Raw genomic sequence first — 12,121 nt, 5'->3', positions numbered from 1 at the left:
GGGGAGGTTATTTTCATGCAGCTGAACATTTTTCTTATTAGCATAACACATGGTCACTCTTGCAACATGCATAATAATGTTCATCGCCCAGTTGTTCTGTGTAAAGGTTAAGTCTCCTTGGAAGTGTAGTCAAATAAAGCAGTTTGTTATGCACTTTGGAATGCAATTCTCCCTGTGAAGACAGCGCACTCGAGGTCTAGGTACTACTACAGCGCTACTGGAAACTGCGGGTAGCGCTAATGTTTTGCATTAGCCGCCTTTGGAGATCAGACTTCTTTATGCAATGTCTGTAAGGACTCACCTCACTCTGTCCCTTGTGAGATAAGAGAAGTTCTTAGTTTGTGTATGGAAAGACTCTGTGATTTGGCCCCAAAATTTCAAAGCTGGGTATGTCAAGGGAGGCACCTGAATTCTTACGTTCAGAAGTGCTCAGTGGCAGCAGGTGCTGGATTCCCAAATACGCCCGAAGCAGGGACTCTCCTGCCTCAGTTCAGAGGACGGGAACCTTTGGCAGCCTTTTTGCTTTCTAGGCCGCATTGGCTGTGCTGCCCTGCTCGTCTGTGAGAAAGGAGAAGGATGGCTTTGCAGGCTTGCTAGAGCCACCTGTACGGATGGTCCCTGCCACAGAACTAACATACTACTGTCAGGAGTGAGTTCAGTAAGGAATCGGTGAGCACTGAAGCTGTAATTCCTAGAGGCTGGAAATCAAGGTCTGCAATATCAGCTGGCTGATATCTGCCCGCAGATGAAACTGCCATGTAAAAGCCAAATATTTGTTGCAGTGAAGTTTGTTCTAAGAATATTTTTTTGCCCTTATTCTTATGATTCTGGTCTATTTTCTTCAGGATTTTAGATGCATTTTATAAAACAGCTAAAGGCAATGGGTTGTTGAAGTCCATGCTTTGTACTTGGTCCAGCATCTGCTTCTTATCCCTGCTGTCGCGCTGGCTAATGTGAACAGCACACCTCCTGCCTGCGCTCTTTGCATGAACTCCTGCCTAGCTCCGCTCTTCTCTCGCTCTCTCCTGTACTGGCAACCACCATTATTATATAACTATTAAACCTAAACTCAGTTCCATACACGCAAATGTACATGTATATAGAGACAGATACACTGTAGACACACAAACTGTGCATTTAAGCTTGACTTACTGATTGCTTTCTTTACACACACACTTGAGTTTATTTAGAAAACAGAAGTACTTCAAAGTGATGTTTTCAGGTTTGTAATGAGATTTTTTTTATATATACTTTTTTCTCACTTCCATATCTGTCATTCAAGCGTGCTCTATGCAACTGCCAAGAAAGTTTACAGATTTATTACAGCAGGAAGCTGTAGTTTCTGGGGTCAGTTTCTGATCTTAGACAAAATCAGACAAGGATCTTAAGCCTTGGATTGGTCACCTTTGAAATGGTTCTACTAATGTCCGCATCATGGGAGGACTGAATTTCCAGGACTGATCCTGTTAGGTCCTGAGTTCCTCAGCTCCTGCTGAGTTACCTCATTTTGAAACACAGAGTCTCTCAAAAAAGCAGCATTGAACCTTGATGGCTCTGGCTGATAATTAACAGAAAGGTATATACAGAACACACCATTACCATTCATTATTTTGGAAACACTAAAATATAAATATGTATTTGTTGCAAATGTAGGCTGTGACTAATTCAGTCATGAATTTCTTGAGTTATGGTTGGTCATGTTGTATCAAGAGTTCAATTCTTGCATTTAGAAAAGCACCCGCTGTGATTTGCCAATGTGAGTCAGTAGGATCTGTGCTCCTAACTTACGCAGATGCTTTCCTAAACCCTGTGCAGGAGGTCTGTTTCCCATCTTCCTCTCCTACTAGTGCAAATCAAGGTTCAACTCTTTCAGTGCATAGTGTGTTTCTTGAAATAGTAAAAACCTTATGACTGATTCTTTATAGTTCTATTATGAACTTTTCAATAGTCATTTTTTTCTGCTCTAAAGCTCTTGTTCACAGTGTATAGATTTTTTTTTTTTTAATCTAACCTTTGCAGAGGAGAGGAGAAACCCAGGTATACACTTAAAATGTACTTACATTTTTAAAAACTCATTTATGCAGCTTGCTAATCGGACTAAAGCCTTATGGGTAACCCTGAGCTGCTGCAGTGTAGACTCATGTCTTGTATCTGAAAATCTGTCTTGGTACGGTGATCCACGTTAAGCATGCAAGTGCAGGACGCCTGCTGTCTGGATTAGCCAAATGTTTCATTCTGTGTAAAACTTTTAGATTTTAAACATGGAAAAATGCTAAGTAAAGTCATATTGTTTAGTATTTTCCTCATAGCTATTATGGTATCTCTTACTTTTATTGATATATTATCAGCTGAAACCATGAAAAGCTATGGATGTTTTATAACAATCCTTTTAATGGAGACTTTTAGAACTGCAGAAAAACAGCTATGAGCAACTGCTAAAGATTTCTGAAATGTGAACCCTGCAGTTAGTCACTCGTAGAGAAGTTGTATACATTTATACTCACTCCGTCTTTAGCTACTCACATCTCTATTGTGATGAGCCAAATCTTTCTCTAGTTTAAAATCAGGTTATCTCCAATGATAAAGACTAGGCTCTATGTATTGCCAACACTTAAACTGATTCTAAGAGAAATGTGATTGAGCGACCAAGGCCTGACAATCAGTTCACTTCCGCTCGGTTATTCCAGTGGAGGATTTGGCCTATTCTCGTTTATCATGTCATTCAGAACTCTACTAGGTCACGATTGGGGGCACAATTTGAAACGTGAGAGTAAAAAAATGCTTAGTGACTAAGGATGAGATGACTGGCAATGCTTAGATTTTTTTATTTGTATTTGGAAACAATGCCAAACTTCATGTGAACTGTGAAGCAAAGTCCGTATTTTCTTATAAACTCCAGCTAGCATAAAAAAGAATTTAAACATATACCAGCAGTAAGAATATCATCAAAAATTGCCTACTCTGTCAAGTACACAGTCAAGAAGAAGAAGAAAAAAAGTGAATATAAACATATGTCAATCAATTTTGACTTTTAAGGTATATATTTTTCTGCAGTTTTTTAAATGACTGGAATACTCTCCTGACTGAAATAGTGAAACATCGCTCCTTATGTCTTTCCGATGAAGACGGTCAAAGCATTTATCCAGTCTTGTTCTTTTTATCCTGTTCAAAGAGTGAGATGGACTGCATGATTTTACAGGTCTCTTTTTCTAATTTTTACGACCTATATGGTGAGCCTCCAGGATACTAATGTATATCTTGTTCAGTAGCAGAAGCAACTACAATATTTGTAACCTGTGTAGCCCATGGGAGACCTGTTGAGTGACTCATGGTTCACTTTCATTTATATGCATATTGACACTTTTCATAGGAAAGGTTAAATTTCCTCTCTAGGTTTATGCTATATATCATAGTAGATCAGCTCAAACACCACCTCAAGGTTGCTGCTGAAGGACCTATTTGATCGACCAGTTACCTGACTAAATATGTAAAAATGCATTTGTGAAGGAGAAAAGGCTATTTGATGAAAATGGGTTTGTGGTTGAAGTTGCCACACATACAAAGGAATCAGCCTCCCATCGAGGCATTGCGAGTTACCACACGTATATACTCGGGCACGACAATGTATTTTGCAGTCATGGTAATGTGTTTGCAGAATTACTGTGGTTAACAAAGGTGTCTCATTCCCAAATGTTATTTATAATGACACCAGACTGAAAGCAGACCTGCTGTAGGGATTCTCTACAGGAGGGCTACAATGAGACCAATACTCCATTTTACTAACAGCAGTAAGAGGGCTTTTTATTTTTCCCACTTCTAGAAGCCAGAGTTTTTCAGATTTAAGATTTATGTGTCACATTTTAAATGACTCCTAGAGGAGCATGCCCACAGTGATCCAAACATAAAAATTATTCATGCCTAAGATGTCTGTTACAACAGCCTGTTGTCGCCAAGACAAAATAACGCGCTGAAAAATTTGCAAGTGAAATTACAAAATCAAATGAATTTGTGTAAAAAGTAATGAGCCTTTCCTTGTCAAATTTACTCATCTCTAATTATAATCTCAGCAAGACAGTAACAAGTTAAACTCAGCAGGTATGTTTTAGCTAATGGAAATTACGCATTTACACTTCTGGGAAAGGAGAGGGAAGGGAAGAGTTTACTTCCTTTGGATGCTTTAATGGAAGTAGAATAATACAAAGCTAGTGATACTTCAGGGTTACTCGACAGTCTCCCTGACAGAAGTCACTTACTGTAGTCTGTCCTTTTTTCCCAGTGTTGTGACTGTCTTTGCAATCAGATTAGCATCTACCCAAACCTTAATCTCATTTAAACTTTTTACAACTATATAAAGCCTTTTCTGATTGAGAACACTGAATTCCCATAAAAAGAGGGAGCAAATAAGCTGCATATTGCTGTTACTGTATCGTGGATCTTTTACTTTCTACCTTTCTGCCCTCCCACTAGACACCTTCTGGACGCACCTTGTTATTAGCAGTTCTGGAAGCTATGAATGGGGGATGATTTAACTTGTAATGAATCCAGTAAAAGGTTCCCATTATTCTGAATGGTAATTAGACTGAAAACGATGGGATTGTTCTCGCTTTTATCTCCTTGCCATTAGTCTCTTGCACTAGTTAGAGTTTCAGTGTACTGTGACTTTTGCTGTGACATTCCTAACTCATTTACTCTAAATAGTTCTGTCAACACATGCTCCCATTAGATTTAGCTATTTTGAAATTGAAAATGCTGATTGCAATATCAATCTCTGTCATCCAGTGTAAGTTTTCTGATACTGGATGCTGCCTTCCTGATACTGATGCTGTATTTGTCACAGTTCTTATGAAAATCAATGGAAAGGCCTAGGAACATTTAATTCAGAATTGCGTTGAGCCTGTATACATTCTTATCGAGCAATGTAAATTCCTTATATTATTTATTTTCTAAAGTTATATAATCCTTTTACTCTCTCAAATATTACTAATAAAAAACTTAATACATTTTGGCACTTGGAAATGGTGGAGAAGTTTGTCCAATTTGTGACATTTATTGGGGCTCTGCTTTTATTTGAATAAGGAAAGGTCAAGAAAATGTGCCACTATTTGTATTTAATAAAAATATGGATGAAATGTAACAAGAGTTATTTTCCAGGAATTATCTAGCATTATCTAAATGTATGCTATCCAGTAAAACATCCCTTTTCCTTTGCATGAAATGATCCCCGTCATCACGGATGAATATTTAATTGCTTCTAATCAGAGATATAATCCAGTTTTAAAGTCAACTGTAAAACTCCAATTAATATCAAAGGGTTCTGAAACAAATATATAGAGTCAGCCCATCTGGCTGTTTTACAGCTGTCTCTGGCCTGTGATACTCTGGTAACAAGGGTAGTCATGTACCACTTACCATTAAGTTATTACATCCCTTGCTCCCTGACTTTATGAATGTGGATCAACAACATTTTAACGGGGTGTGTAGTGGTACTGTTTGCCTGTTCATTGTGCAGCAGTGTATGGCTTCTCCTTAATCAAGGCTGAGGTTAAATATTCTCAGGCCAGGACTCTTGACTAAAGAAGGAAACAGAAGGAGAGGGAGTAGACAAACGCACACCTTAGATCATGGGGCAAAATCCATTTGTTCATCAAATGGTCCCTATCGTTAGAGTAAGGATGAGAATCCCAGTGTGGAGGCACAGCTGAGCGCAGAGGCAGCAAGCGCGGTACTCAAACACACGTTCATCTCCAATGGATCTTACACTCTCAGTGCTGCAAGGAAGGCATTAGCTCAGAGAGCAAGGGGTAACATTTGTGAAGGAAAATGGAAAGCCACGGGAAGGACTTGCTGAGGCAGAAATGGATGAAATAAATCTTTCAAAGCACTCCTAGAGTTTAGAATGGAGCCTACGGATTGAGAGCCCAGAGACAGTATTATTTGACTGATGCCTGGTTTCTTTAGGAGAGAAACAGAGACAAGAGGAGATGGAAATCTACAGTTGTCTCCCTGGTCACAGCTGCCAAACGGGGACTGATCTTTTGTAAGGTAACTTGTGCACACCATCCTTGTTCAGTTATGCAATTAAGCATACGCTTAAAATTAGTAGTTTTAAGGGGGAATACATCAATGTGTCTTTCACATTAATATGCTTTTCCTGTACTGGCCTGGGATATGTACACTGCAGTAAACTACTGAGGCTCCCACTGGGTGAGATAAGGATGGAATAATCATGTTGGGTGTTGAATCCAGATGAAGGGCTGGCTTTACGTCGCCTACCTTTAGCCATCTAATTTACCTAAGTCTCTAGCAAATGGAGAGAGAGGCACCTCTTATCTCTTTCCTTCTTCTTGACTCAATAATCCTTGCCTAAGATACAGTCATCCCAAGACAGCCAGGTTCATTTGCCTTCTAGAAATGTGGCATTCTCTTCAAGTGGGCTGAGGTGACCAGCTTAGCCTGGAGGAGTAAGATTAAATGACACAAATATGCACTGAGAGATTTTGTTACTCATTTTACAAAGAGGAAGCTTTAGTAAATCTCTTTTTACTTTTCAGTTAAAATGTTTCTGTGTTGCAGTTTCACTGACTTCTGCCTCAAAATTCTCTTCTGTGAGAGATGTGGAGGTGTGTCGGTATTTTTTATTGTTTTTGTTGTTGTTGTTGCCAGCACTGGAAGTGTTTGAGGTGATTTCTTTCAGTAAACTTGTTTGTTTTTGACTCAGTTGTAGTCTTTCCTGCACAGGCTTGGAGGCCGCCCTAATGACCTAAGCCAGAAGAGAGGGAACCTCTTTAGCAGTCCATGATGAGGTAAAAATGTTCTTTGACTTCTTTTGCACTGAGTTAAACAGAATTGGGTACGGAGTTTATGGATTTCGATGATCTACATGTGTATTACTGTCCTGGATTGGCTCAAAATGTATCCTTCTTCCACTCATAAATTTGCCATGTGCTTAAAGATACATGAATTGTGCTATGAACTAACAAACTACTTCCCCTGCAGTGATCTCTGACCCTTACAATAATACATGTGAAGCAGTGTTTTCTCAGAGGTATTTGGGGGTAATGGGGGCATCAGGAGCTGTATATTGCTAATGGATAAATCTGGAACGGGTTGTTTTGTTTGGTTTGTGAGCTGTGGGGGTCAGTCCCTGCACCTCGTTCTGTCTGTAGCACAGTTGGGTAACTAGTACTCGGGAAGGAAGTGCTGGCTGGTGCTCAGGCAAGGGAGTAATGCTTTGCAGATCCCATGTGTAGGAGACTGCTGGGGATGAAGAGTGAGCGCAGACTGCAATGCCATCACATCCCTCTGGATGCTTGGCTCTTGCTGCTTGTACTTCTGTTGGCTTCCTGCACTTCTTAGCTGTATGGATAATCTTAAGGTCTGAATTGAGTTTGATTCTGTACTAGGCAAGGCAGCAAAGAAATAGTGTAGGTTTTGCTTAATCCATTACCTTTTTGTTGATGCTGAAAAAGTGCTCAGTGTAGCTGGTATTGAGTCCTGGGTTCCTATGGGAGACCATCAGAGACTTTAGCTATAATTTTTAACTGTTTGGGGTTTTTTCCTTCCCCTGATCTCCTTAGAAAATTTTGAGCTCCCGTTTTCTGTTGTAATTTTCTTCTTTACCAAATATAAATTTAGACAATGAGTCTTCTCAAGCTTGTAACGTGTTATTCTGTAGTTCGGAGCAGGTTTGTTTGTTTGTTTGTTTTGTCCCTCTGGATGACTTTATCTATTTATTAGATGTAAGGTGGCTGAGTTAATGCCTACAAAGCACTTGGATTGATTATTTGGCTGAATTATATTGTTAGCACTGTTAGTCTTGCACTCCCACAAAGTTAGAAAGTGAGCTTCCTGGCAGCTCCCAGTTACACCACTGATCCAAGCTGTTGGTAGAAACTGCGTTCCAGTTAGGAAGAGAAGTTGGCTGCAGAGTCAGTTCCCTGATGCTGTCTTGTTTATTTTCATGGGACATTTAATTCCCTGTATATGCAGGACTCAAACAAGCAACCGATGATGTCCTCGTGCTTGTTCCTGTGCTCCCTTTCCAGCTGGCACTTTGCTTTGAAGCGGTCTCCTTCGGCTCCTCTTAAGGGCCAGTGACACCATGTCAGATGTGTTGTTGTCTTCTTTTTGAGTTTCTCTTGGTTTTTTGAGAAGTTGTGTTCAAACTTCCAAATACAACAGCTCGGTGTACCTTGTGAGCCTTTGTCTACGGTCGGTGTTTTCCCATGTCTGCCTGCTGCTTCTGCTATGCCATTACATGAAGATCCACAATTCCTTCTCACAGATAATTCAGCCCAAATACAGTGCAGCAGTTACGCTCCTAGTGCCAGGCACCTTCCTTGTTTTTAATCATTCCACTAATAGTGTTGCAGATGTATCTTAGATTCTCAATGTAATTTCATCTCACTAAGTTTTGAGATTACAAAATTTGCTGTTCCCACTTGAAAAGCAAATGTTATACTGGAAAAAACAAAATACTGGAAAAAACAAAACCCAAGTTTGCCCGTCTTGATTTTCTATTTAGACTAGATTTTGATGGAATTGTATCAATTTCAAAAACTTTTCAAAAGAACCTACTTAAAGGACTACTAGATTTTTAATGTAAAATAGTTCCATCTCAGTTGCCCTGACCATATCTAGTTCCCAGTTCTTTGTACAAGGCCCTTCAGAGAGTCTTTAGTTTTCACTCTTCTGTTGACTAACATTTTGTATTTATTATTCTAACAATTCCACCATCATTTGCTTTCTTGTTTGATATTTCACTCAGCTCTGGGAAATGAAATTGTTCTTTAATCATCTTTTTTCCACCAAATAGATATTAGAAAATCGGATAATAGTAGCTATATGTGGGAAGTGCTGAGTAGTGGTACGTGCTATGATCAGTGGGACTTGAGACTGTGCGGCTGAGTGTATGATAACATCTGGTCTTTACAATAGCTGTTGGATTTTAATTTTAAATATTTTGATGACGCTACAGATCAAGGTGAGCCATATTTATAATGAAATGTCATAGCATTCCAAAACTGTCTCTCTGTCTCTGCAGATCAATTCCTTCTAGATAATCCATGGGGATTTATCATGCCAGTGCTTTTTAGTCACAAAACCTTTCGAACACCTCCAGGAGCATGATACTTCAAGTGTGTGCAGTGGTTTCTTGAAAAGAAGTGTACTCTGCATCTTGAAACATCCTCCCCCTCAGACCTGTCATATGATTGAGCCATGGTGTCTAAGAGCAAAGTGGGAGATACAAGAGAAATAATTGTCATTTTATACATCTTCACATAACCATTAAAAAGCCTTTGTAGCTGTTATCCCTGTCTTCTATGATGAGCTCTACGTATGACATTTTGAAAACAATGATAGATTATAAATTCATACATAGGTTAAACAAATCCTGAGGCATTTGGACAGGCCTGACAAATTTCTTTTATACCACTTGCATAAGCATGTATAGCTAATAACAAAGTGAGTGATAGTCCGAAGTTTACAACACTCACGACGCAGTTAGGTATTCCTTTATCTGTATAGAAAATACCCTCATGTACTGTGAGTTGTCTGAAGGCTGTTGACTGTAGTTGAGTGTCACCAAAGTAAGGTGCAACTTGGCACTGCCTCTAAAAGGGCAGAAAGTTCTTCAGTTAGAGCATTACAGGCTGCCGCAGAGTTCGAGAGGAAAGACAGCCAGTATCTCCCCTGCTGAAGCTGAATACACAATTAATCCCTTCAGTCTGGTGGCTGAACTCACTTAAAACACCTCTTCAGAAAATGCAGTCAGGAAGTCAGCGGTGAACGGAATCAAGAGCCTCATCTACTTGAATTTTCAGATAAAATCTTGACACCCTGGCTTGCTGCAGAAGAGTTCTCTTTAAGAAAAGCACTTTGCCGTATGATAGAAATGCAAAATTTACCCACTTTTCTCCACAGTTCCTGTAATGTGGTTCTCTTATTTGTGTGAGAGAACATGCATCCCAAGCAAGGACATATATTTTCTATTTTTAGGGTTAGTGCAATAAGCAGGTAGGATCAAATTCGCATGTGCACAGAGTGCCTATACAGAACCTCTGTGTAAGGACATGAGAATTAGCGTTCGGCTGCAGATGCTTGCAGAAGGGTGGCAGGACAGACTGCATATGCCAGCCAAATTAAGATGCATGCAAATGGAGAACGCTATAAACTACAGCTCTGAACGAAGCACTACTAATTTGGGGTGAAACATTGAATCCTTTTGCAGGTTGTAACTTCTCTGCCTATGTCAGTATAAAATCAACTTGATCTGAATCCTTTCTGTCTGTCCATTCCGTAAGGTGTCCAGAATGAAAATGTGAATCCAAAATTTCCAATATGTGATGGTGGACGTGGCTCTGAGACAAATCAATTCATAAGAAGCCACCACAGAAGAGCTGATCCATTTTAATGAAAAGTTTCTGTTTATAGTGGAATAACTAATCAAGAACCACTCCCTTAGACAACTATATTTATTAATACAACATAGCTTTCAGTTTTTTTTCTTAAAATCAATCTCTGAAACATTCAGTATTAGCCAGGGCTATAGCCACAAATGCACTGAATTGCTGTTGACTTAAATGTATAGGATTTGGGTAGCTCTGTTCTGTTCATGGGTCTCCAGTTAGTGGTGATACTTAATGTACTGGGTACTAAATTCTATGTAAAATCCGTCTTGTACAGTAGGTGCCAAGAACTGTAAATTACGGTCATAAGCTTCTTGGAAAAACGTGTTTTATCTCTGGGTTTTTAAAATAAAACTAAATGTTCTTTAGAGAACCTACTCTAGCTGTCTGTGGTTGTTAACTGGAGCTACATCTTAATGCCATGAGTGAAAAATAGTCATGTTCAATGGGCGAAGCAATATGCTTAATGCAGATGTAAGCAAAGCCTTTATCTGAAACCTGATGTGAATAAAAGTCTTACCAGCCATTTATTTCTGAGGTTTTGAGGCACATAGTGAAGATACAGATAATCTCATGCATTGCCATTTATTGGTTTCTAAAGACTTTTTCCTACTCTGTAGAAGAGCAGCACTTAGCTTCCACAGAAATTGGGACTGCATTGTCTTAGCTGCAGTGTAAGTGAGAAGAGTTAGTCCTGGATTTAGAGCTTCCAGTCTGCATTAGTAAAAGAAACAATCAAAGAAATATCATTTTTAAAGATGAGAAACCGAGGCTGCTTTTCTACAGCGCTTCTCTATTATGTTGCCTCCTTGCCTTTGTCAACTTTTTGGCTCTTCATGTTGGGGACTGTTTTGTTTTCTCTACACAACACCATGTGCAGCTGGGTGCCGCACTGAAAGGCCAGCAGGGCTGAGAACTTACACAGATTTGTTGAGTACCAACTGTGAGGATTTAGTCACAAGAACAACTTATTCTTGTGCAGTACTGCTTAGGGATGTGGGATCATTGCAAACACTGTTTTCCAATGGTCTTTTGAAAAAGAGTGACATGGGAAAGCACTAGTTATAGAGATTATATTCTGAGAATGAACATATGAATTGGACCAGCATATTTTTCAAGTGTTTCTACTTTTGTTTGTTTGTTTGTTTGTTTAAGGGCTTGAGATCTGCAGTAGTGACCAAAATATAGCAGACTTTTATGCATCCATTGACATTAGCTGTTTTGTGTCTGGCAATTTATCTGCTTTTTCCTCTCTATGGCCCTTTGATTTGATGTCAGCATTAAGTTTCTGCAAAGGATGCCTCTTTTTGCCACCCCGACTACACAAAAGCCTGTTTTGCTTGTCAGCCAGGATATTGCGGCAAACCTACACTGGTTATTTCACGTGGAGGACAGAGGCACTGGCAGGGGTCAGGCTGCCCCTCGGCATGGTATAGAAAGCACAGGGAGATCTGTGAGCTTTGTGCTGACCTGACCTGTCCTGAGGATGATCTGGCGCCCAGCCCCGGTGAAAAGGAGAGGGCTCCTACAGAACAAATTCACCCGCTATCACAAAGGCAGAGAACTTGGCAATGACACAGCCTTGGAAAACTTGTTTTTGACACAGTCACTCACAGGAAATTATACTTTCCTTGGCTTTGCTGTGAGCAGATTGCTAAGTGCCCATAATCTGAACTTTAGATAAAATCAATTGCTATTTTGGAAGAAATAGC

At 39.7% G+C, this 12,121-nt stretch overlaps 1 long non-coding RNA gene across 1 annotated transcript in view; it reads left to right on the top strand.

Annotated features, from left to right (window-relative positions):
- Positions 1–12,121, top strand: part of LOC112982221 (uncharacterized) — a 134,393-nt gene extending 122,272 nt beyond the window's left edge. Inside the window, exons 6-8 of the long non-coding RNA XR_003258924.2 lie at positions 5,959–6,042; positions 6,739–6,803; positions 9,044–12,121. This is a non-coding gene — a long non-coding RNA (uncharacterized LOC112982221). The remainder of the gene's footprint in view (positions 1–5,958; positions 6,043–6,738; positions 6,804–9,043) is intronic.

Source organism: Dromaius novaehollandiae, chromosome 15 (assembly GCF_036370855.1).
Source record: "Dromaius novaehollandiae isolate bDroNov1 chromosome 15, bDroNov1.hap1, whole genome shotgun sequence".
NCBI classification, from domain to species: domain Eukaryota; kingdom Metazoa; phylum Chordata; class Aves; order Casuariiformes; family Dromaiidae; genus Dromaius; species Dromaius novaehollandiae.
The sequence above is the reverse complement of the archived record's forward strand: the minus strand, read 5'-3'. Positions and strand labels throughout refer to the sequence as shown.